The 27,740-nt window shown below is 36.7% G+C and overlaps 1 protein-coding gene across 2 annotated transcripts in view; it reads left to right on the top strand.

Annotated features, from left to right (window-relative positions):
- ZNF385B (zinc finger protein 385B) overlaps positions 1–27,740 on the top strand; it is a 378,085-nt gene that overhangs the window by 193,820 nt on the left and 156,525 nt on the right. The window lies entirely within an intron of this gene.

Here is a 27,740-nt window from a genome sequence, read left to right as displayed (position 1 = left end):
CAGCATGATTGAGAGCTAGCATCTTAAAGGACTTACTTCATGTTAATATGTTCAACAAGACTAGACTGAAGCACAGTTGTGACCCAAGCATTTCAGCTGCAGAGGCTGTTCTCCCTCCCTCCGCTCCAGCAGGAAGTGCCCTCATGTTCACTTTCTTTCCCTATCACACTGGCTTTTCCATCTTCTGTTCACCCTAAGATATAAATAGCTTATAGTGGTTCAACATTTTCTATGTATTTGCATTTTATCACACTGAAAGACTTAAAGCTAAAAATCTAAAGCCCTAATCCCAAGCAATTTTAAGGAATAGCCGGTGGATTGAGAGGTTTTGGAATAACAAAGAAAAACAGCTACAGCCTTTAGATTATGCTTTCTCGTTGCCCTGCAAGGGGAAAAATTCATTCTAGGAGGCAAAAAAATAAAGAATACCTGTATTCTTTTTTATGTATAAAGCACAGATATCTATATATAATATGTAAGCAGACATAGGATATATTTGTGGTATTAAAATTTAATAGGGGGGTGATTTAAAAAATGACCCCTCCGGGAAGCCATAATGAAAAAAATAATGGTTAAGAAACACTGCTCTGGACAAGGGTCTCAAAGGACTCTAAAAACCTGTAGAGTGTGAATTTTACTAAACTGTTTCTAAGTGTTTTCAGTATGAAATAACTTACGTCTGACTTAGTATTTATATTTGAAACCAGTATTTATGTCCTAATAAGTCAGATATGGTCATTTGTTGTATACCTTTTACTCTTTTAAGTTATAAGAGGAAATAAAGAAGAGGAGAGATTTGAAAACAAAATGTACTTGGATTTGAATTTGACCTCCCTCTTATTTTTTCTGTGACCCCTGGCAAAACATTTACCCTCTTTAAACTACAGTTTCCTTCTCATTCATTTACTTGGAGATCGTCATGTTCACATTGTGGAATTCCAGTATCATAAAAATTAATTAAAATAATATACATGAAACCTTCTACACATTGCCTAGTGTGTGATACATGCATGCCAATTAGTTACTATAATTCTATATGTTGTACATTTTGTGTCAATTTACTATCTTTTAAAATTATTACAGAAAAAGAGATTTAAATTTGGGAGGTAAAAGAATTATTGTCCATAAAATATAAAAGTCTCTGTGAAACAAATGTTAATACTATCTTTAAAAAGAAGCACTTCTAGTTTTCCTTTAAACTAGTAACCACACCAGTTGACAGAAATAAAAAATGTAATAAAATCTAAATTAAAGCGTTTTTTTTTTTTTACTTAGAGGCAATCCTCTGCTAAATTAGACTTTTTAACATGTTGGAATGCTAATGTAGTATATTAAATATAGAATGATTAATTTTTCTGGCAATTCTGTTGAAATATGTTTCCTTTAAATACTACATTGGACTTATTCAACTGTAAAATTATTGTTTTATTTCCCCTATTAAAATAAGATTTCAATATTATTTTAAATTTGTGTCTGTTTGTGACTTCACTTTCACCTAGAATGTTATCCCTTTCTTCCTCTGTGTAGATGATGTTTGCTTTTAGATATTAACCAACTTGCATGGAGTTATGGAATTGTAGGCTAGGGAAATTAATTGAAAGGAAACAGTGAGATTCAGCCAGTGTTTCAGACTTGAGAATTCATGTGGAATTGGGTAAATTTTAGTATGGATACAATTCTGTGGAAGATTTTATTTCCTTGAAAGGAGCAATTATAATTCACATTCATTCTCTCTCCCTCTCCCCCCCTCACAATTGATTGTTCTGCTTTTGTGTCGTTTGTGATATACTATTAAAACTCAGCTCTATAGATGAAAATCCAATGGAGAGGAAGGAGTGCTTTCATTATAAGGATAAAATAGAATAAACGAGCAACTCTGAAACGCATGATATAGTCTCCCTGACTTTTCAACTTATCTTCTTTTTGTAATTTATCTCGTCAACAATACTAATACTTTGGTATAATATAAAAATTCTTTAATAATGAATAACTATGAAGTTATTTCATTCCAGAATTTGGTTTTGTAATTCTTGGCTTTGACAGCAGAAAATAAAATTTTCAGGAGCAGAGTTAAAAGTGCTATAGGTAGGGAACACACTTACCCAGCAGAAATAAACCACAACTAGTGGAATTCAGAAAGTACCAATGATACAATTATTTAAGAGTCTTCCAAGCTTTCCAAGGAGCGGAAAGAGCAGAATTTCACAAGGTAGACAAACATAATATTTCAAAAGCATATGAGAAATCAAAGAGCCTCATTTGTAATAAAATATATTGGCTCAGATTCTGTTTCCACATGATTTAAAAATCATACTCCAAGAGGACTTTGGAACAAGTTTTGACTTTAAAAAACCATTAAGCTGTGAAGTTGGATTAAGAATACATATATGCTACATGACACCCTGGAAGTTCTGGTGCACAAAGGTATTATTTATGTCACTTAGAATAGTCTCAAGTCCACTTACTGCCATTCCAGTGGAAAAATCAGAGTTTTCCTAATAGTAGGAGACATATGTTTTAGCAGAATGGTTGAGCTTTACAAGATAGCCCCTTTTAGGACTGACAAGTGAAATAATTTCCCCAAACTTGAAATCTAAAAGTGTCATCACTAAGAGGTTAGAATAACTTTTATATAGTTGGAACCACAGTCTCATGAGGAATTAAACAATATTTTTCATCCTCCTTATTTATTTCATTTAAGACAGCCAGAGTAATTTAACCAAGATGTCTCACCTAGAAAAGTTGGAATTAGAACCCAATCCAGTACTTCTTTCCATTCATTCCCTATGCTTCCCTCTCTTCCAGGTAGGGTGGGCAAGGACCCTCACCCAGGTTATAGGCTCCTGCCTACCTGTGCTGAAAGGTCATGTAATGCCCCCTACTCCGTCCCTTAATAATATTCGCATCTCTGAGTCACCAAATACAGGTTATTCCTCTGTAGACTACTAGAAAACGAGTGAAGCCAGGTCCATGACCTTTCTCTGTTGAAACTTTTGTTGCCTCCTCTCACTCACATGCATTTCTCTGTTTCTTTCTATGCAAATATTTAAAAACAATTTGGACAAGAATTGCCAATACTTTTCATCTTTTTAGAAATATTAAAGTGGCCTTGACAGAGGTGGAGAAGGCACTGGCCAGCCTGGACTTGTTCACTGGTTGAGGTATTCCTGAAATGAGAAAACACTTGCCATTGATGGTTATATATGTATTATCTTTGTCTTCTCCACGTTAACCACTCTCTTAAGCCTATCATGGTACTTTAATGTGGTTGGAGGAAATAGAGATAATTTGGTTTGATAAGTGACTTCTGCCTAATATATTGGTTCTAAGTCTATATAAAGTAAGAAGGACCTGAGTGTATTCTATGGTGTATCAAAGAGTTCTGATTGAACAAAGAAAGCATAATCAACTGGGATTTTCAAAGAGAATTTAACAAAGGACTTGTTTGCAGAGGTGTGGTAAGGTTTAGGGGAGCCAAAAATAGGTGCCAAGGTTCCTATTGACTAACCATAGGCTCCCACATTCTTGAAGGAGAAGGAGAGGTAATGGAGTTATCTATAAGTTTGGTAAAAGCTGAAACTGGAAGCTGAAAGGAGCTGGTATCACAGAAAGATGCCACTGCCAGATTGCAGGCAAGGAGAGAGATGAAAGAAATACTCCAACTTCTCTCTTATTCCCATACAGAAGAGGCAAAGAGTAGGGAGAGGATTTGTGAGCAGAGAGCAAACCAGCATATGTGGTCAATTGAACTCATTTCCAAACATCTTCCTCACCCAATATTTAATTTGAACAATAATTGATGGAAGCATTCCTTTAGTGCATCATAGCCCTATGTGTTATCTTAATTATTCTAGACATTGATTGATTTAAAGTTTTTATTTTAATTCTGGATCCTTGATGCAAATGTTAATTGTTGTGCTGTACAGTGGAGATCTGTTTGCTCTTAAAAGAAATGGTCCAAACTTATCATGCTTTTGCATTTTTGACCACACATTTTTATGGTCAACTGGTGTTTTGTGGCATCAGCTGGCATGTGTCACAGCTATCTATATCTATAGGAACTCTGGTTCCTACTTCTGAATTCAACTATTTTCATTCCTCTATGAAGTTAAGAGAGACTGTAGGCATTTCCCCAACACATTTTTATTGAGCATCTATTATGTTCAATAAAGTCCTGAGGATATCAAGGTGAGCAAAGCAGAAAAGTCTTCTACCCTTACAGAGTTTATGACTCAATTTTTTTCTAAACTTCGTCCTAGAGACATCAGAGGCTATCTTAAGATCTTTAATCTTCTGGTGCTTTCTAGGGGGTGGGGAGGCATTTGTTCTGGTGCTTTGCTGAATTCTGAACCGTTAAAGCTACCAAATAAATATGTGAGATATTTGATATTGGGTTTAGTATCATTCACTGAATCATAACATGATTTCTGAGCACCTACTATATGCTTGTATATGTAGCAATTGAGAGATTAATAAAATATCTTAGTGTTCAGGATACTGTTTATCTACTTAGGAAGCAGATATGCAAATAACTACAGTAGCAGGATGCCAAGAGCTATGGGACTAGCAAATGATTCCACTGTTTTGGGTGAGGGTGACTTTAATAAGTATTGTGGTAATAACCATAACGCCCAACTTCCTGGCTGCTTACCAAGCAGTTTAAAGTCTCACTGTTAACAATGTGTGCTTTTATTTAATAGGAATCCGGTAAGTACTCACTTGTAAAAGCAGCATTTCCCAGAATCCATTGGCAGAAACTGTTCAGCTCTTTGAAACACACATGAAATAGTTCCAAGCACAGTGGTAACACTGTTTTGGGATAAACCACATGACTTTGAATTAGGGGGCTCAGAAGAAGTTATGGTTTTATAGATCACTTAAAATGTTCATTATACTGATAGTGTAGACCTGTACTCTGGAAAAATACTCATTGAAATTGTTAGAATAATGAAACCACATAATCATGAAAAAGTTGTCCTAAAAGTGATTGGCACTGTTTATGTATTATAACAGTTGTAACTGTGGACTCCATAGCTGTTTAGGAGGTCATAGCTCGTGTCATGTTTGCAAATCTACACATTGCAATGCTTTATGTAGGGCAGTGTTAGCTCATCCTCTAACATGTTGAAAAGAAAGCTCAACAAACCTATTTTTAATCTTAAGATTAAAACATTGCCCTGGCAGTCCAGTTTTGGCATGCCCAATGAGGCCCTCCCTATTTTTCTAAATATTAGAAAGAAATATTCCTATGGAATATATTTTTCATTTTTTTCTTAAGTCTTTCTTTTTTTGTTTTTTGAGAAGAGTTGTTCCTGGTAAAGAAAAGGGGAGATAATATTAATAATATTCTACAAGGAAGACAATCCTTTTTGGGTTTGAGAAAATATTCAGAGTGAGGGGTTCAGACCTTAGCACCTACTTTAACAGCAGCCCATACACGTGGTACCGTGCTGAGAGTTTAGCCCTCAGAGATGTAGGAGACCTCTAGAGAGCAACAGTCACATCCTCCTTTATCAACTTGCAGATCAATTTGGAGGTCTCATTAAAAAATTTTTAGTCTCGGGGACTGTCTTACTGGGATTTTGTTTTTGTATTTATTTATTATTTATTTATTTATTTTCAGTGAAAGAGGTTAAATGGTTTATGTTCTATAAAATATAGTGTGTCCATGAGGCTGGAAAAGAGTATAAATTTAAGTTTATACTGTATGGTAGCTTATAGTTTAAAATAGTATGCTCAGTGTACTTTTCTTAATCCTCCAGACACATTTGTAGGTAAAATACCTCTAAATGTAAAGCAATATGTACAAATATTAATCTAAAGTATAACAAATATTATCCCTGTGTTTCCAGAATAACCATTAACTGCATTACTTTACATTTAGAGATCCTTCACCTGAAAATAATTATTGAATATATTATTTTAAAATGTAACTTACATACTATTTAAAAATAATTTTTTCTACAAATGTGAAATGTACACTTGAAACTAATATAATGTTATGTCAATTATATCTCAATAATAATAATAATAATAATAATAATAATAATAACATTTATCCCATGTCAGTTTCCTAACTTTGCAGGCAATGTGTATTTTTTTTTTTTTTTTTTTTTTTTTTTTTTTTTTTTTTTTTTATTTTGGTTTTTCAATTACAGTTGTCCCCTTTTCCCCCAATTTCTCTCCCCCACCCAGCCCACCCCCTCTCCCGCAATCATATCCCTCCCCGCTGTCCATGTCCATGAGTCCTTCATACAGGCTCTTTAATTAAACCCTTCCCTTACTTATCCCCCTTCTCTCCCTCTCCCCTCCCCCCTATTGACTGCTACTCTGCTTTTTGTTCTATTTAGTTCCTTTGTCTGTGTTGTTCTTTAGTTTCCTGTATTAGGTGATATCATATGGTATTTTTCTTTCTTTGCCTGGCTTATTTCACTAAGCATAATCCTCTCTAGTTCCATCCATGTTGTTGCAAATGGTAGGAGTTCCTTCTTTCTTTCTGCTACATAGTATTCCATTGTGTAAATGTACCACAGTTTTTTGATCCACTCATCTACAGATGGGCACTTAGGTTGTTTCCAGCACTTAGCTATTGTAAACAGTGCTGCTATGAACATAGGGGTGCATAAGTTCTTTTGAATTGGTGTTTCAAGATTCTTCGGGTATAATCCTAGTAGTGGAGTCGCTGGTTCAAAAGGCAGTTCCATTTTTAATCTTTTGAGGTAATTCCATACTGTTCTCCATAGTGGTTGCACCAGTCTGCATTCCCACCAACAGTGCAGTAGGGTTCCCGTTTCTCCACATCCTCGCCAGCACTTGTTGCTTGTTGATTTGTTGATGATGGCCATTCTGACTGGTGTAAGGTGGTATCTCATTGTGGTTTTTATTTGCATCTCCCTGATGGCTAATGATGTTGAGCATTTTTTCATGTGTCTATGGACCTTCTGTATGTCCTCTTCGGAGAAGTGTTTGTTCAGGTCCCTTGTCCATTTTTTAATTGGGTTGTTTGTTTTCTTGATGTTGAGTCGTATCAGCTCTTTATATATTTTGGATATCAGTCCCCTGTCTGTGATGTCATTGGCAAATATGTTTTCCCATATGGTTGGTTTCCTTTTCAATTTGCTGTTGTTTTCTTTTGCTGAGCAGAAACTCTTCAGTTTGATGTAATCCCATTTATTTATTTTTTCCTTTATTTCTCTTGCTTTAGGAGATGTATCCGTGAAGAGATTGTTACGTGAGATATCTGATATTTTCTTGCCTATGTTTTCCTCTAGGACTTTTATGGTGTCACGGCTTACATTTAAGTCTTTGATCCATCTTGAGTTTATTCTCGTGTGTGGTGTAAGTTGGTGGTCTAGTTTCATTTTTTTGCAGGTCCCTATCCAGTTCTCCCAGCACCATTTGTTAAAGAGGCTCTTCTCACTCCATTTTATGTTCCTTCCTCCTTTATCAAAGATTAGTTGACCATAGAGGCCTGGGTTTATTTCTGGACTCTCTATTCTGTTCCACTGATCTATATGTCTGTTCTTATGCCAGTACCATACTGTTTTGATTACAGTGGCTTTGTAGTATTGTTTGATATCTGGTGTTGTGATTCCTCCTGCTGTGTTCTTCTGTCTCAAGATTGCTTTTGCTATTCGGGGTCTTTTTTGGTTCCATATGAATTTATGGAGTATTTGTTCTAGGTCTGTGAAATATGTCATTGGTATTTTAATAGGGATTGCATTGAATTTGTAAATTGCTTTGGGTAGTATGGCCATTTTGATGATGTTGATTCTTCCCATCCAAGAACATGGTATTTGCTTCCATTTATTTGTTTCTTCCTTAATTTCTTTCTTCAATGTTATGTAATTTTCAGAGTACAGGTCTTTTATCTCTTTGGTTAAGTTTACTCCTAGGTACTTTATTTTTCTTGTTGCTATAGTAAATGGTATTTTCTTTTTTGTCTCTGTCTCTGCTATTTTATTGTTGGTGTACAGAAATGCCTTGGATTTCTGTATATTTATTTTGTACCCTGCGATTTTGCCAAATTCACTTATTATATTGAGTAGTCTTTTAGTGGAGTTTATAGGATTTTCTAGGTATACTATCATATCATCTGCATATAATGAAAGTTTCACTTCCTCTTTCCCAATTTGGATTCCTTTTATTTCTTTTTCTTGTCTGATTGCTGTGGCTAGGACTTCCAACACTATGTTGAAAAGGAGTGGAGAGAGTGGACAACCTTGTCTCGTTCCTGAGTTCAGGGGGAATGCTTTCAGTTTTTGTCCATTGAGTATGATGTTGGCCTCAGGCTTCTCATATATAGCCTTAATTATGTTAAGATATGCTCCCTTTATTCCCATTTTGCTGAGTGTTTTCATCATAAATGGGTGTTGAACTTTATCAAATGCTTTTTCTGCATCTATTGATATGATCATGTGATTTTTGTCTTTCATTCTGTTTAGGTGATGTATTATATTTATTGATTTGCGAATATTAAACCATCCTTGCATCCCTGGAATGAAGCCCACTTGATCATGATGTATGATCTTTTTGATGTGTTGCTGGATCCTGTTTGCCAATATTTTATTGAGGATTTTAGCATCGATGTTCATCAGTGATATTGGCCTGTAGTTTTCTTTCTTTGTTGTGTCTTGACCTGGTTTGGGGATTAGGATAATACTGGCTTCATAGAAAGAGTTTGGGATTTTCCCTTCTTCTTGGATTTTTTGGAACAGTTTGAGGAGGATAGGAGTTAGTTCTTCCCTGAATGTTTTGTAGAATTCGCCTGTGAAGCCATCCGGTCCAGGGCTTTTGTGTGCCGGGAGATTTTGGATTACTGTTTCAATTTCCTTCTTTGTTATTGGTCTGTTGAGACTTTCCACTTCTTCTTGATTCAGTTTTGGAAGGTTGTATGTTTCTAGAAATTTGTCCATTTCTTCTAGATTGTCAAATTTCTTGTCATACAGTTGTCTGAAGTAATTTCTAACTATCATTTGTATTTCTGAGGTATCAGTCGTGATTTCTCCTCTTTCATTTCTGATTTTGTTTATTTGTGTCTTCTCTCTTTTTTTCTTGATTAGACTGGCTAGAGGCTTGTCGATTTTGTTGATTTTTTCGAAGAACCAGCTCCTAGTTTCGTTGATCTTTTGGATTGTTTGTTTAGTCTCTATGTCATTTAGTTCTGCTCTGATCTTGATGATTTCATTCCTTCTTCTTGCCCTAGGCTTTGTTTGTTGTTGTTGTTCTAGTTCTTGTAGCATTGTGGTTAGGTTTTTTATTTGAGATTCTTCTAGCCTTTTCAGATATGCCTGTATTGCTATAAACTTCCCTCTCAGGACTGCTTTTGCTGTGTCCCACAGGTTTTGGGTTGTTGTGTGCTCATTATCATTAGTTTCTAGAAATTTCTTGATTGCTTCTTTGATGTCATTGTTAGCCCATTCATTATTTAATAGCATGTTATTCAATCTCCATGAGTTTGGGTGTCTTTGATTTTTTCCTCTGAGGTTGATTTCTAGTTTCAAGGCATTGTGATCTGAAAAGATGCTTGATATGATTTCAATTTTCTTGAATTTGTTGAGGCTTGTTTTGTGACCTATCATGTGGTCTATCTTTGAAAATGTCCCATGTGCACTTGAAAAGAATGTATATTTTGCTTCTTTGGGGTGAAAAGTTCTATATATATCAGTTAGATCCATGTGGTTTAGTGTGTTGTTCAATGCCTGTATATCCTTGGTGTTTCTTTGCTTTGATGATCTGTCTATTGTTGATAATGGAGTGTTGAAGTCCCCTACTATGAGTGTGTTGTTGTTGATATCCTTTTTGTGGTCTTCTAGTATTTGCTTTATGTATTTGGGTGCTCCTATGTTGGGTGCATATATGTTTATCAAAGTCATATCTTCTTGATGGATTGTTCCTTTAAGTATTATGAAATGTCCTTCTTTGTCTCTTTTTATTGTCCTTGCTTTGAAATCCATTTTGTCTGATATGAGAACTGCTACCCCGGCTTTTTTTTCCGGTCCGTTTGCTTGGAATATTTTTTTATATCCCTTTACTTTCAGTCTGTGTAAATCTTTTGTTTTGAGGTGTGTTTCTTGTAGACAGCAAATATGTGGGTCCTGTTTTCTTATCCATTCCGTTACCCTATGTCTTTTAATTGGAGCATTTAATCCATTTACATTTAAGGTTATTATTGACGTGTATTTATTCATTTCCCTTTGTACCTCTGTTCCTCTCCTCTCTTGTTTTTTCCTAGAACAGTCCCTTTAGCATCTCTTGCAATGCTGGTTTGGTGGAGATGTATTCTTTCAGTCTTCCTTTGTCTGAGAAACTCCTTATTTCACCTTCTATTTTGAATGAGAGCCTTGCTGGGTAGAGTATTCTTGGTTGTAGGCCTTTGTTTTTCATTGCTTGAAATATTTTTGACCATTCCCTTCTGGCTTGTAATGTTTCTGTTGAGAAATCAGTTGATAGCCTTATCGGAGCTCCCTTGTATGTTATTTGCTGCTTTTCTCTTGCTGCTTTTAGGATTCTCTCTTTGTCTTGGAATGTTGCCATTTTAACTATGATGTGCCTTGGAGTGGGTTTTTGGGGGTTCCTCTTGATTGGAACTCTCAGTGCTTCTTGGACTTGCATAGCTTTTCCTCTCATCAGGTTCGGAAAATTTTCTGTCACTATTTCTCCTATCAGATTTTCAATTCCATGTTCCTTTTCTTCTTCCTCTCGTATTCCGATGATCCTTAAATTATTTTTCCTAATGCTATCCTGTAATTCCCTTACATCTTGTTCATATTTTTTCAATCGTTTTTCATTTTGCTGTATTGTCTGGGAGTTTTTCTCTACATTATCTTCTAACTCACTAATCCGATCTTCTGCTTCGTTTAGTCTGCTTTTGACTGATTCTACTGTGTTTTTCAGTTCAGAGATTGTATTCTTAAGTTCTTCCTGGTTCTTGTTAACGATTTCTATGTCTTTTTTTATGCTGGTGTAGTTCTCTGCCAGTTCCCTGTAATTTTCTTGGAGCTGCTGGTAACTTCCTTGAAGGTTGTCATAGTTGATTTTAAGGATGTCGAGTATATTGAGCTTCTTTACCACCATTGTTTTGAATTCCATGTCTGACATTTGGGCTATGTCTATTTCGTCTATCTCTCTTTCTGAGGATTCCTCTTTTCTTTTCATTGAGGGGTTATTTTTGCGTCTTACCATGTTGGATTCTTTTTGTTTTTATTTATTTATTTATTTATTTATTTATATATTTATTTATTGGGGGGGTAGTCTGCTTTGACTTCCCTCCTTTGTGGTGTAATATTCTTTATTGAAGGTCTGGGAGTTTCAGTGGTGCAGTCTCTTTGATATCCTGAGCCTGATGGTCTTAAGTTACCCTTTATGTCGTTTGTTTATGCTGTTTGGTTATATTTCAGATGTTCTTTGATAGGATCTTCCTTCTGGCTACTTGGTTGAGAGTCACTCTATCTGCTTTGTCTTGAGTTCTTTTGTGGATATGCTGTTAAAGACATAAACACACAGCCCAGGCAGGAGACCCACACCCTCAGAAAGTATCCCCCACTCTATCCTGCTATCGTTAGCCAACTAGCCCGTATTAATATAAATGTAAAGAGATTTGAGCTTTTATACTATAAGAAGAATAGATACGAGTTGTTTTTGGGGAGGAAAAATATAATTTTTGATAGAGGGGTTGATAGATTAATAATAGTTGAGACTGTGCAAGCCAGTTAGTAATATTTACATTGTATGTTAAGAAAAATAGAAGAAAAGGATAGAAAAATACTTAGTATAGTAAGAAAGTGGGATTGTATTGTATTTGGGTTTATATAGTAATTATATTGTATTATTTAAAGTAATAGGGGGGCTAAGCTAGACACACAAACGAATAAACCACTATTAAAGAGAAAGGATGAGAAGGAGAGGTTATATGCAACACGTTAGAGATAAAGTTTGTTATTATTGGAAGAGGTGGAGGAAAAACACTCCCCCAAAAAATCCCCCAAGAAAATAGGAGAAAGAAAAGAAGAAAGAGAGAAAGAGAAGAAAATAAAAAATTTACCACAACCCCCCCCAAAAAACCCCAAAAGTTTAGCAAGAAAGGAACAAAGAAAGATAGAAAAGAAAGAATACAGAAGAAAGAAAAAAGAGAGAGAAAAAAAAAATTGAACCAAAAAAAAAAAATATATATATATATATATATATATATATATATATATATACCCCCCAAAACCCCCCCCAAAAAAAACCCCAGGAAAAGAATAAAGAAAGAAGGAAAGAAAAGAAATTATTAAGAAGAAAGAAAGAACAAGGGAGAAAAATTTGGGAGAAAAAATTTGGAGAAAAAAAAAAAACGATGTTTTTACTGCGTTTTAGCCTTGGTGTGTTGCCTTCTTTTTCTGGGTCCGCAGCTGGTCTAGTGTGGCAGGTCAGAGGTTCTTGTTCTTTTGCCGGACTGGTGTGCGCACCCGGTTGCCGCTATGGTGCGCGCCCGCGATTGCCGGCGCGGCGCGCTACCTTGCTGCCCGCTGTAGCCAGTTGAGGTGCCCTTGCGCGTAAGCCCCTGCGCGCTCTGACGGCCCGAGAGTTTGCCCCGTGGTTGGAGCCCACTGCTGCCGGGCCGCGGTGGTTCCCCGTTCGTGCCAAGGTGTCTCTGTCCGCGCGGGCGGCCCGAGCGCTTTCCCCGGGATTGGCTCCTTCTTTCGCTGGGGCGCGGCAGTTCCCCGTTCGCGCCGAGGTGACCCTGCCCGCGCGGACGGCCCGAGCGCTTTCCCCGGGATTGGCTCCTTCTTTCGCTGGGGCGCGGCAGTTCCCCGTTCGCGCCGAGGTGACCCTGCCCGCGCGGACGGCCCGAGCGCTTTCCCCGGGATTGGCTCCTTCTTTCGCTGGGCCGCGGCGGTTCCCCGTTTGCGCCAAGGTGACCCTGCCCGCACAGGCGGCCAGAGAGCTCCCACTGACCCCGGGCTGAGGTGCTTTCACGCTCGCACGCTGCCCCGTGCCCTCAGTCCCGCTGAGCCGAGCTCCGGGAGTTGGTCTCTCGCCTCTTAGGGCAGGGCCAGGGACACTTGCGCTCAGTGGAATCGAGCGTCCGTGGGTCGCCGCCTCTCGCTGTTCCCGTGCTGCAGCCGCCCGCCTTCCCTCACCCGTCTGGGCGGGCACAAACAGAGCCTGCGCTAGTGGTCTGCTTTCCGGCCTGGGGCCCTACGCCCACGGGAGCTGTCTAGGGGTGTCTGTGCACAGTCCTCTGCGTGTTCAGTGGGCCCTCCCTGTGCCCGTTGGGGCACTGATCTTATGTCCGTTGGGGAATGTCCGAGGGACGCCTGGACTCACGGCCCCGCGCACCTGGGCCAGTGAATGAGAGCACTTCCCTATGTGCGCCCCCGCGACCCAATGGTAGGGTTGAGGAGTGGATTAGCGCGCCCCTGCGCCTGGGCTCCTCCAGAACGGCCTACCCCACCCAAACTTTCCTCCCGTCTCCACCATCCACTAGAGAAAAATATAAAGGAGAATTATGTTCTCACTTGCCCGGTAGCACGCTGTCTCCTGTCCTTCAGCGCCAATGCCACTTGGTCGAGTCCCGTCTCTGCCAGCGGGCAGAGATCCGCTCTCCGCCTGACTCCTCTCTGGGGTAGGCTGTGGTCGCCAAAAATCCTTTGTGTGCTTCCCGCCACAGCTCGGGCAGCCGCCCCAGTCAGGAATCCCGTTTCGTCCCCTTTTTCTCCGCTATCCTCACTAAACAGGTTGTTCCCAGGTGGATTTTCTCTAATCCAGCAGTGCCTTGGCTCAACTCCCGCCAATGTCCAGCTGCTCACTGAGATGTTCTGTCTGCAATTAGACCAAACTGTAGACGGGTCTCCGGAGCCTAAAACCGCAACCTCTCCTCACTCCTCCGCCATCTTACCTCTCCCCAATGTGTATTATTTGACTCTTTTACCAGGTTTTCCTCAAATGATAAAGAGTCTTGGGACAAAACATGCATTCTGAAGATATTAAAGTCAGAATTATTTAAAAGAGCCTATGTGTCTCTTCTATATTATGTATTTAATTAATGTATATCTTTGTGTTTTCATCCTTGAGTAATACCAACAGCAAAGGTGAAGCAATAGGCATTGTTTCCAAATGTTTGCCTTTTTTATTCTGAAGATAACAATTACGCTGCTCTTTTACCTTAATTACCTCTCACTTGTATCAATTGTCTAGTGAATTTAATGCCTCTTAGCTGTCTAGTAAGACAGAGAATGGTTTAGCTATCATTCAGACAAGTCTTGTGCTGTGACACATTGATTCAAAGAAACGTCATAAGGTTTATATAGGTAACTACAAAAGACTTGTGTTTTGGTTTCTCACCTCCCTTCATTATCAATTTGCTTTTCTCCTGCTTCTGATAAAAAGAATGAATTATCTACTGAGTATGGAGTAAATGTGAGTTACTGATATAGCCAAATGACTGAAAAAGGCACAGTGCCACTCTCAAAATGACAGCTTGTTACAGGATTCCTCTTTCAACAATAAAACCCCACACCCTGTGCACGAACCTCAAGCATGAAAATATCATGTCATCCTTTCAGCATTTAGAAGTATCTATTACCTTCATTTGCCTTCAAATATTCCTTATCTAGAAAATGTATGCCACCTCTCATATATACTTATTTTTTGGTGATTGCCCCTGACTGTATAATACAAACCCTATTTATCAAGCAAAAATTATCCATAGACCAGTGTTCTAAACACAAAGCCTTGGTATAATGGAGCTATATGTGAATCAGAATTTATTTCCTTTTCATACCTCAAACATGCTTTCTTCTTCCAAACAATTACATATACACAATCTTTAGAAGTGAAATCTCCAACTTCTTTAGTCTTCTAGAAAATTCATAGAGAGGTACTTTGTTTGAGTATAGTCAGTTTTCTCTGAGGAATGTTCTAGACCATAGTAGTGTTCTAGTCTCATATGACAAAATGTGATATGGGAGGTGTGTATAGCTGGACTCCAGGCTGATTTTATATCAGCCTAACCTGGAGGGCAGGCAGCCTTTTTCTGTCTCTGAAAGTCAAAGCTGTGACATCTCAGACTGATAACAGGGAAAAAAAATTTTGTATAAAATTGGAATCCCTATAGGTTTTATGCTCCTAGATCTAGATTACCGCTTTGCTCATATCTATGATTAAATACTAAATAGTGTGTTAAATAGTATATTCATTTATGTAATAGCTCTTTGAAATCTTCTGCACAAAGGAAGATATTCTTGGCCTTTCTACAAAACTCAATACCACATGGCTACTAACCTAACTGTAATCTGTTTATCTGGTGACATTTAAACAAGGAGCATATTTTTTTGTAATATACTTGAAGATTATGATTTTAATTTAAAATATTGGAGTATATTTTATTACACCTAATACAGTGTCAGATCCACAGGCTCAAAGGTCTTAGGGTGTCACAGGGAGCAACTCAGAGAGGTTTATTAGGGGGTCCTAAGGACTCAGACTGTCAGCAGGAGTTCATTTATCCATTGATTTATTCTGTGGTCATTTATTGAACACCTCTTGTGCTCAACATACTGTTAAGTATGTAATAAGATTCAGAGTTGGATATGATGTCTGGTTTATGTCTTTAAAAAAATCACTTTGACAGAGTCGTGGAGGATGGAATGAATACAGGAGGGGAAGACAATAGCAGCCAGAAAGCATTGCAGTATTTGGGGAAGATGCAGACGTGAAGTGAGGGCAGTGGGACGAAACAGGGAGCCGATGAGACCCAGTGTGGTGGTTAAGCCTCCAAGGGTTTTATCCCTTTAATAATCAAATGAAAACCTTTCATATTCTCCACAGAGAGAAAAATGCACATGGGTGTGTATACAGGGACAGTTGCACAAGGCCCGTGGTAATGGTTCTCTTCAGGAAGGTGGGGCACAGGTATAGCACACTACAATTTGTCCCTTGAAATTATAAGCTAAGGTACATTTTCAAATATGTTATCTTTCATTTTAAAAAAATAAACAACTTGTGGACATCATCAGGGTCTCAGAAATGAAACTATAAATGTACCTTAGGCTATATAAAGAGACTTAGAGAAGGATGTGCTCTTTCATTTGTTTTGCCTCTAGAAAAAACTAACTACTTGGGAAAGAAGTGACATAAAATTGGCAGTAGCTAGACTGGTTAGAAAGATTAGGATATCATTTTTATTCAGGCTGGAAAAAACAAAGGAATGTGATTGAAGATTATAAATTTTTGTAGGCTGTGAATGGGACTGAATACAGTTCTAAAGAGGCAAATAAAACATAATAAATAAGAAGAATCACTTTTTCAAGCAGTAGTCACATTATGGAAATCATTGCCATGGTACATTGTACAGACCTCTAAACTAAAAAGATTCAAAGAGGATTTCAGAAAATTCATGTTTAATAGAGCTATATTAAAAGTTAAGAGAAAGTATATCTTTTGAGGGGTAAAATGTATTCATAATTTTTAAACTAGAAATTAGAGAATTTAGACCAAATAATCCATGAGTTTGATCTAAGGTGGTGGCCATCATATCATTTTATTCACAAATCAAAAGTAAAAACTTAAATTTGAATCAAGCTAACACTAGAATGTTACTTAAATATTTTTCTAGCTCTATTTTTTTCTCAGCTTACCAATTACAATACCAAATACAACCTCCTGAGTTTACTTTGTCAATTCAATGATCACCCTAAGCTCTTTCAGAGAGGTAGTTGTTTAGACTTGCACCATCTCCACAACAATATATTCTCCCCGCTTATCAACTTGCAGATTATTATTTTCACATTGAACCTCCTATCTGCAATTACAATTTACTTTTTACTCTGATCAATTTCAAACCACATCGAATTTCAGAAATAACTCAAGGAACACCCATATACCCCTCCTCAACTAACTTTACTAAATATTATTTTTTCCACACATGCATTAGCTCTCTTACTCTCTAAAGTATATAAAATATTAATTTATCTTTTCATATATTTATGTTCATACATGTATATATCATTAATATACCAGTACATATGTGTATATATACTCATGCTGTATCCCTTGATAATTATTGCAGAAATCAGGACACTTTACCCCTAAAGACTTCAGCATGGATATTCTAAGAACCAGAATATTCTCTGCAAAATACCAGGGAGTACTGAGAGAGTAGTATTGTAAGAATACCATTACATAACAATTATTGTACTCATATCCCAATGATATCATTTATAGTCACTTTCTTCTTTTTTCAGAAAGGAAATGAAGCTGGAAATAACTACATTCTGTTAGTTGTCATCTCTGTTTGGTTTCCTTTAAATTTAACTAGTTCCCAGCTTTTTTGAATAATATTGCTGCTCTCCATAATGTTGATATTTTTGGAAAGTTCAGTGTAGCTGTTTTTCAAAATGTCATATATTTTGGATTTGTTTGCTTCCTCATGATTAGATTCAGATTAAGCATTTTGGGTGAGGTATCTACATAGGTAATGCTGTGTCCTTTCCAGTGTCCTTCCCAGAAAATATACGTTATGAATGTATTCTATTACTGGTGATGTTAAGGTAAAGGTAGTGTCTGCATAATTTTTCTGTTGTAAAGCAAATTTTTCCCTCTTAAATTCAGATATAATCTGCATATGGATAGGACAGCAATACTTTGAGACTGTGTGATTTTCTTGTTCCCTGACTTTTTACCTGGTGGTTTTAGAGTCCATTGGTGAATATTACCTGAAGTGGTTATTATTATGTGGTTGTAAAAGTATGACTTTCTATTTCTGTCATTACTTTTACATTTATTAGTTGATTTGCTTTGCTTTTCCTTCTCTTCCCTCTCCCCTTAAAAAATTTTAGTGTCACTATGTATTTATGAATATACTTTTCATTTCAATATTATTATAATCTCTTCTTCTCATTATCTACTTGATGCTCAAATTGTACTAAATGTGACCAGTGGAAGCCTTTCATATTTGGTTTCTGTTTCTTTCTGATGTGTCCTCATCAGTTGGTACACATTCTCTATGGCACATCCAGATACTTCCGGCTTAACTCCCAATTTTCTGTCCCAGGAGGACTTGTTCTGAAACCCAGATCTGGAGACTAGGTTTGCTCAGTGCTACCAGAGTGTCATCATTTCTAGGCCTTTTCAGTGAATAATAAAAAATACCCACACACACATATCTGCATACATATACCTATGTGTGTACAGTACCGTTGAACTATATAATAGAGTACCTCTATACTGCTACTATCAATTTTATTCCAGCATCATTCTCTCCTTCCCCTATTCCATATTTGAATTTATTTTCTCTCGTTAGAGTTCTTATAGTTCACAATATCAGTCAATATACAGGGTGAAGCAAAAGTTGGTTTACAGTTGTAAGTATGTGAAACAGTTTATTCTTGTATTATTATGTATTAATTATTGTATTACTTTCCATAGGAACAACTGTAAACCTACTTTTGCCCCACCCTTTACTTACTTATTTCCTTGGTCCTACAACACACACAAAGTAGTTTCAGATGTGGCACACCAATCCTGCTACTTACTGTGTCAGGTTCAAGATTTCCTACAATTCTTTTTGTTTTTAGAATATATGTCTCTCGATAGTCAGAATATTTGTAAAAAACAACTAACATGAATTTTTTTTCATTTTTTATCAGCTTGACAAAGCTTTACTTTTTAAAAAATATAATTGATTTAGGAATTTATTTTCCGATGTTAATTTAATTTTGAGTATGTAAAAACTACTGTTTTTAAATGCTAAACATTTAAATGTTACATTACTAACTATATTTAAAATTCAGTGTCATTATAATATGCAAGCTCTGTTTAGAAATTAAGAGAGAGAAAGCATAAATATTTTTCCTTAGCCATGGCTGGAGTGACTCAGTTGGTTGGACATCATCCCGTAAACTGCAGGTCCTGGTTTGATTCCTGGTCAAGGAAGTTGCCTGGGTTGGAGGTTCAGTCCCCAGTAAAGGCACGTATGGAAAACAACCAATCAATGTTTCTCTTTCACAACAATATTATTCTTCCTCTCTTTCTGCCTCCTGTCCCCTGTCTCTAAAAAAAAAAAAAAAAAAAAAAAATCAATCAAAAATAAACTTAAAAAATATATCTTTTGTACTAATAAAGACTTAAATTTTTATTACTACTCCAAGTTCAGGATCAAGAGAAGTTTTTCACGCATACTAATACTGCAAGGCAATATAGAGCAGGAGATAACAAATTGTCACTGGAATTTGATTGCCTGAGGTCAAATCCTGGTTCCCACTCCACTTACATGATACAATCAGGGCCAGGGTATTACTTTTTTACTCTCTTGTCCTCCTCATGTGTAAACTCTTGATACTGCAAAGTTTAATATACGGCACTTAGCTCAGTGTCTGATGAATAACAGTAAGTGCAAAGTGAATATTCCCTGTGATTTTGGATGGTGCTGGTGGCCATGCTGGTGTTGTTTTAACAGTACATTCTGGATATCCAGAGTTCCTAATTTTAAAGACTAATTTTCTTAGTAACAGGGTTTTTGTGTGTAGGGGGGTTTGTTGTTTTATATATATATATTTTTTTCTCTCAGTACTGCTGATACACAAGGATAAGCTATGGCTCAGCTAGAAGTTCTGGCATTGGGAATGCCCTTGTCCTAGTTTTGAATTATTTGAGAAATAAATATAAAATTCCTCCTATAAAACCCTGTTGGTTGGTCCTGGGGCTGGCTGTCTACTGGGATACCGCACATGACGGCTGGTGTAATCACTGAGGCATCTTCCAGAGATCCAGGCTGAAAGTAGGTAGGAAAGTCTGTATGATGTCTAATAATAGCTCTGGAAATTTTCCTGAAATGCTTGCTGGCAACTCCCAGGCTTGACAGGCACAGCACACTATAATAAATAGTATGTTGTTCTCATTCTTGCTTGTGAGTATGTTATAGTACTAACCAAAATAATAGCTAGAAATGTTTGCTATGGCTTTTTAAAGTTTTACTTATACTCTTGGCTTAAAGATATAGTTATATAGATGTCCTATATTTTTAATTCACAGCTTCTTATAAACTGTGGATTCATATAAACTATTGATTCCACCAGTGAAGAGTTTGGATGAGAGACAAATTATATGGGATTCTGTTACTCTTTCATTACCTATAGGAATTGCTTTCAAAACAGTGCAAAATCCTGATGCATCTGCGTTCAGGGGAGGGCTTGGTGCAGAGCAGGTGATGAGCATGGACGGCAGTGACTTCTGTCTGTGCCCATGGGAGTCCCCCAAGGGTGGGGCCAAAGACTCAAAGGATGTATACATGTCCCAGGAACTGGGAAAGCATTCCTGATAGAAAGGTTAAAATGTTTGGATTAACAATTGAGAAAGAAAAAACTGAACAGGGAGGTCATGATTTTCTCTTGTGACAGACTGATTGTGAATCCAGTGAAGCTTAAACTAAAGGGCCCCTTGCTTGCATGGGCCCTTCCCAGGCCCTGGGAGAGTCTGCCAGTGTGTACGGGTTGGGGTATGTTTTTGTAATATTTGCTAAAGGAAGATATTTTAACCACAATTGGTAGCAACCACTGTTCCCTTCTATTCCAACTTTCCCTCCATCTCACTTTTCCTCACTTTGAGTGGAATTGGAGGTAGCTTTCAGCCTAAAGGACAAAGGATTGGAAATATATTTACTCTGAGTTTAGTGAGCTCTATATGGGGTCTGCAATCACTTCTATGTATAAGTAAGTTATTGCCAGGCAACCCAGGGTGGGAACGGCTTCTGAGTTCTTTCACATAATCAGCTGACTCACCAAGCAGGGCCATAGGCCATGTTGTGTTATGAGTGTGTCGTACAGTGCCCAACCCTGGAAGTATACAGGAGCAGAGGAGAAATAACAATTGAAATATACAGAACCAGAAGCTAATCTGTGTAAAATTTCTTTCAATCACCAGACATGTAAACTTGTAACTGGATGATTTAGTTCTAATTGATCCCTAGTCACAATTCTTGCCTATCAAAAATATACTAGATAATATACTGGTGTATAGAGTCATAAAGGCATCATACATTTTTCCATTTTTAAATGAGAATTGCTTAGAATAGAATTTACCAAAATTCCTGAATAAGACAAATGATAGGAATCCTACAGATAAGAGTATGTTTGTGTATTAAGTCACAAGTTTTTAAACACTCCAACTTGCAAAAATTAAAAGGCAATCTGGTCAACCATACTAGAGGAAAAACTGAATTATCTTTCCAATCTTTCTGTAGAATAATATCACAAAATCATTATTATATGAAAAGTGATCAAAGAGAAGGCAACCAAAAATATAGGAGTAAACTAATAAAAATATATTATTTTGTATATTTTCTAATTTTTATTGTATTTTATGCTTTCTCTGCGTTTATAATTTGCAGTGATTTCTTCTCACCCTAAATACATATTCACTTTCTTGTCTAATTTTGTGTTTGTAAATAATTTCATTTTCTAAAGGAGTGCTTCCTCCCAATTGTTTAGACTCCAGGTCCCACAAAATCTGGATCTGCCCAATCCTCTAATAATATATAAAGCATGTGTACAATGTAGTCTTGGAGATAGTCATTCATTCATATGCTTGAGGTAATCAATAATGAGTTAGTTATAGTGAAGGTTATATTGTATACATTTAACCTGGTTGATCCTGTAATAAGATGGCAACTTTTGTTCTAAGAAATAAAATTTCAGAAGCTGGTTGGCAGTTCTTTGTACCTCATCTGTATTTTGAGAGTGCTCAGAATATTCTGATTGAGAATCTCTCCTGGGTGAGACAAAATTAATTTAAATGTAGAAGGAACCACTTCCCACAACAAGAAATCAGGATCTTCAGAAAAATGTCTATTTCTAGAAATAGGGCAGGAAATGTACAAGAGCCTAGAATATACTAGAAAGCAAGGAAAGGTATCACAAATCACTGAGGTTGTGTCAAAAAGATACATAACCAATTTGAAAGAACTATTGAAACACATGAAGTGTATTAAAATCCATTATTGCAAAATGATAAGAAAAAGTAAAAACCAAAAACCTCTTTGACCACTTTTGAAGGATATGAGGGCATAAATTCATTCTAAAAGTTGGTTGATAAAAATAAAGAAATAAACATTTATCCTGTCCTTCCTGAAAAACTGTAATTTAGGTTAACCAAATAGTTGATAAGAAAAATGTCTGCTTTATGAAAAATATTCCAGCTAATAAATACAGAAGGAATGAAAGAACTAAGCCATCACTGTTTTCCAGCCCCTGCTGAAATACTTTCACCATTTGGTGAAACGTTGATCTTTTAAGAGCTGCATTGGACTGGGAACGTTAAAACCCACTAATTACAAAAATAGAGACAATAGATGTCATATACCTTCTAAAGTGATGCAGTAGCAGGTGCACAATCCCACCAATGAAATATACTGCTCAAAAGTAGAATGTGAATCTGTTCAAACCTCTATGTCTAACTATCGATTTTCAAGATATGCAAAGGGAAGAAAAACATGTTATATGATACCATGGAATCCAATCAGCAAAATCCACAATGTAAGATATTCTATAGGACAAATGACTCAATTTCTTCTATAAACAAATGGCAAGAGGAAAATAAATGGGGAGACTATAAAAAATTAAATTAACATATTAAGATAAATTAATATTTAAGAGATATTTTATTCAAATGTAATATGTGTACTTTGATTCTTGATTTGAGCAAAGTAACTTCGTAAAAAATAGCTTTGAGGCAAGTGGGAAAAGTTGCATATAGACAGAATATTAGATGATATTAAGAAATTACTGATAATTTTAAAGTATGATAATGGTATTATAATGTTTTTAAATGATTTTATTTGAGAGATACAAACTGATATACAGTATTTACAAATAAAATGAACTGGTTTCTGATATTTGTTTTAAAATAATATATCTAGGAAGAAAAATGTGGGGAATACAAATGAAATAAAGTTGGCATATGTTAATAGTTATTGAATTTGGTTGATGGGCACATGGGGATCATTATATTATTGCAACTACTTTTAGATAACTCTGAAGTTTTTCTTAATGGTAGGCAAAGTACACAGGGTGTAAATGTGAGGAGCACATACTGAGAGATTTTATATCTGTACTCTTATTATTATTTGTTTTTGAAAATGAAAAAGAATTGACTGTCAGAAACGCCCAGTCATGGCATTTGTAAAATATTAAATACAAATATGATATATAGGTAGTGGTGTGCTGGTAAATGACTCTCTGAAGAAGCCCTGATTTGTAATGCTTGCCCATTTGCACAATATAAATACTCCACTGTGGCTGATTTCAGCCTATTGATGTCACTGAATGTGGAGTTGGGAAGAGCTGTGCACCATCAGCTCTTGTGAGTCTGTATAGCCAGCTGCAGCCCCCTGCTGGGAGAGATAACAGAGATGCATTAGTTTTTGGAGTCAGACTCTTGGTAAGATCCCAGCTCTAATGTACATTCCATGTTCTTGATCAACTTACTTAGTGTTTCTGAGCCTTAGTTTCCCCTATGAAAAATGGAGATAATAATTCCTACTATTGTACATTAAGATATAAGGATTAAGTGAGATCATGCATATAATGGACCTTCTATGGTTCCAATTACATAGTGAGTGATCCTTTGTGCTAACATCCTTTCTTCTCTTCAAGTGAAAACAGAAGAGAGAACTCTTGGTTTGGGGTGGTGTCACAGTTTTAAAAGAAAGGAATGAGGCTGATCATCCTTTCAGAGGACTCCCTGCCTTGAATTTCTATAATTAGTTAAAATTGCAGGTTCCAGAGACAGTCACAAATCTGCCAGAAGCTCACCGAGCTCTAATTGGTTGGCTATTAATAGGTAGGCTGGGAAGTGATATGATTGTGGCTATAATGGAACTATTCGGAGAAGGTAGGATTTCTGTCCATGTGATCTGGCATTGCAAATGCACAGTAAGAATTAAGTATTATCTTAGAGTTCACATAGTAAAATGCCTATGACTTATTTAATCTTCCCCTAGGGAATATTAAGACCCAGCGGAAATGTATAAGCCTAAAGATTACATTGGCAAATTAGAAATATTTCCATTCACAATTTTGATTTTTATTAAGTCAGATGAGTAAGCATGATGTCAGTTAATGTAAAAGGGTTTTCTCCTTTTTTTCCCCCTGAACAATGTTTTTTTTTTTCTGTGTAGAAATCTAAAATTAATCCCTGATTTGTCATTAATTTTTCAGTTTTCAGAATTAGTGACTAGTATGTATACATAAAAATATCTTTAAAGTTCATGTAACCAAGACTACAGAGAAGCTGAATTATAAATTAAGCACATATTTAGAATTTGGAGACACTAATACTAAAGGCATTTAAAATTTGATTTACATGTGTGGGTTGATGTGTTCCTACTGGGAATACAACTTGGGAGTGTATTTTCCACTCTGAGGGAGAGTTTCATGAATCATAACTCTACGTATTTTGAATTTCTGAGCAAATAATTAGGAGATAAGAAGCAGTATGCTCTGTCAGTCATTCGAAGTTGGTCCAATTGACTTTGATTTTAAAAGAATAGTTTTGCTTCAGGAAATTAAAGCATTTACCTTTTGGCAATTAGAACTTCCTGTTTCCTTAAAACAATGCTATTTATACTACATTTAACATAATGAGTCATAATAAGAATGTTTTGTGAAATGAAATGGAACCAAATAGAGGAAAAATGAAATGTATGGCACATAAAAAGGATCGATAATGTTCTGTGAAGCATGCTTCAGTTGTGTGTGTACATCCTAAGTTGTGAAGCAAAATTTATTTGTCACCAAGCCCATTGAAACCTGTATAATTTTGTTAACCAGTGTCACCCCAACAGATTAAATGTGCAATAAAGAAGTCCACATGCCCTGGCTGGTGTGGCTCAGTGGATTGAGAGCCAGATTGCAAACCAAAGAGTCACTGGGTATTATAGTTTAGTGTATTTATTATATTCTTATCTACCAGCCCTATTATCTCAATTAAGTTTAGTTGTTTTGGGGCAGGAGTTTTGCCTTAGGCTCTTATCTTCTCACCTATCAAGTGCCGTGCCTTGCACACACAGTTGTATGAGCTTACTAAGTAATTACATACTGTTAATAGTGACAACTTAAGTTCACCCTAACATTCTATTTGACTGCATTTACTTATATGGATATATACTTATTCATATTCCACCTTTCACAAAGAATTTATGACATCTTATGGCATGAATAAATAAAAATATGGCTAAATTATAAATAAAAATTATAATGTGTAAACATACACATAGCTAAATATATATTTATATACACATACATACACATACACACACTCTTACATATAATAAAGATAAGTAAGGTCAGGGGAAAAAATATAATCAAGCAGTAAGTTTCTCATAGTTCTAGCTTTGAGCCCCATTCTTGCACCTGTACTTCTCAGTGGGCAAAGAAATAGCCACACCACTACTCCGTGGTAATGGACTTTATTTCTGTTACTTCTGGCATCAAATTCATCTGGTTGTTGGTGTTTATATTTTAAATGGAATAATTAAAATGAATGTAAATGTTTGGGAACTTAGCATGTATCTGCTCTCCAAGGGCTCCCAGAGAAGCCTTAATATTGATAGTAACGCACAAACTGGCTCTCGTAGGCACCAGCTGTGTAAGCTTGTGCCTTCACCTGATGCTCTGTCAGCCACGCCAGCCTTACACAGTTGCTGCTGCTCCTCCAGGGTGCAGGTCAGTCTTCTCTCTGTCTCTTGTTAGTTGACAATGCTAGTTACATGGAATCATGCCAGACCACAGTCTGGTGTGGCAGTTATACAAATGGGGGCATGGACAGATTAGCCAACTAGTTGGGATTAAAAATTCTTATATGTAGCTTAAAATGATACAGGGTTTTGAAAATGAAGAATAAGAACCTAAATAATTCCTGTAAGATTCTAAAATACAGAGTTGGGACCAGAATGACTTCTTTAAATCTTCCTTGGAGGATGCCCTCCTAAGCCAATCTACCCTAAACTTAGAAACTGTGGTTTATTTTTAACTTTGGTACCTCTCTGAGTTATTCCAAGGAGGCTTTAATAGGTATTTGCCCATGCCATTATATGCCACAAAGTATATGTTCCAGAAGGTTGGATTTCATCCACATGTCCCTGAAGATAAATGCAGGACAGTCCATGAGCTCATTGTTTACAGCAGCACACACTAGGCTGAAAGATGTCAGGGCAATGATGCATCTGATGGTGATGGCCCTGAACGAATTCCAGGGGTGGGTTATTATATTACACTTTTATTAATTGTTGCACATCTTGAGATTTGATTCATTCTTATTTAAAGGTCTTGGAGGCCTTGCTGGTTTGCATAAGTGCTCAGAACCATGCTAATATTTTCATTTTATTTTAGCATATTTTGTGTTGAGAGAAAAAAGCACTAGATTTCTAGTAAGGAAATGTTGGCTCAGCTGATGAACTATAACTTGTAGCTAGAAAGTTATAGCTTAGTATAACATTGGAGAAGCAAAAAATAAAAAATAAAAAAAGACCTGATAATTCAGTGGCTTCTATCTTTCTCATATATAATGTTATAGTTTCTGTAAAATTCAGAGGGGTTAAAACTCACATCAGTTTGTCCAGTTGAGAGTAACATTCATGATAAAGCAAGTCTTCCTAACATTTTCACCAAAGGTCTAAAAGTAGATGGTAGGTTTTCATTTTATTTCCAAAGTAATTTTTGGATTTTCAGGTCATACTGAAAAGTGAGCATATAAATTGGAGGTGAACCATTGTCTCCAAAACACAATCCCAAATGGGAAACTGAGGAGCAAAATGCCATGTGGAGCTCCATTCTTGGGCTGCCCTTTCCCCTAGACCTGCGATAGCTCCAGTCCTCTTCACTGGGAGGAAGTGAAGGAAGGCAGGTGATGAGGAAGGGAACTGGCGGTGGTGTCTCGGAACCGGCTCTCACTGGCTGGGGAGAGCCAGTGGTGTGCATCTCTTCCCAAACTTACATTAAAGTGACATGTTAATAGCATCATATTAGCCACAGTGGGAATATTTCCACCACAGAAATTGGCAGTGCTGCAAATCAGGGCTCCCTGTCCCCCAGAGTACATTGTTAATATATATTAGCATTCCACTTGTGACCTGCTGTTGAAAGGAACATTGTGTATCACAACCTTACCATTATTATCCCTTCCTGATTCTGACTTGTCAGTGTAGGTGACATTGCTTAACACCTTGACTATAGTCTGCCTTATCCAAACTTTTATGTATTTTAGATACAGAGTTGGAATGTGCTCTCTATTTAAAAGTTATTCAGCATGCATTTGTTTCCTGTGTAATGTTACCTTGTTATATTTCTCAATGTAGTGTTATCTTTTCACCTTCCCCCTTTCTTTACCCCATTCTCTATTATCCTTTCTGATTACCTAGTCTTCTCTTAGACTTTGACATCTTATGAAGAAGTATTCAGATGCATACTGCCTGGTTAGTATGATCCAAGGCATCAAGGAGTATATAGACTCAATTCAGCAAACACTAATTCCCTAAGACATTGTGCCATGGAAAATAAGATGTAGTACCTAGCCTCAAGCAACAAAAATCTAGGGAAAAAATCAGACATGTACACAATTCAGACTACTGTAAAACATAATATGAAAGATGGTATTAGGGAAAAATATAGAAAAATGCAAGCCAGAGCACAGAGACTAGAGATTATTTCTGACTGCAGAAATTAGAGAAGACTTTGTGGAAATGGAGCCATCTCAAATAAGTC

Source organism: Furipterus horrens, unplaced genomic scaffold (genome assembly GCF_987537825.1).
Source record: "Furipterus horrens unplaced genomic scaffold, mFurHor1.1.pri manual_scaffold_1, whole genome shotgun sequence".
In the NCBI taxonomy this organism is placed as follows: Eukaryota; Metazoa; Chordata; class Mammalia; order Chiroptera; family Furipteridae; genus Furipterus; species Furipterus horrens.
This window is presented reverse-complemented; position numbering and strand designations above follow the sequence as displayed.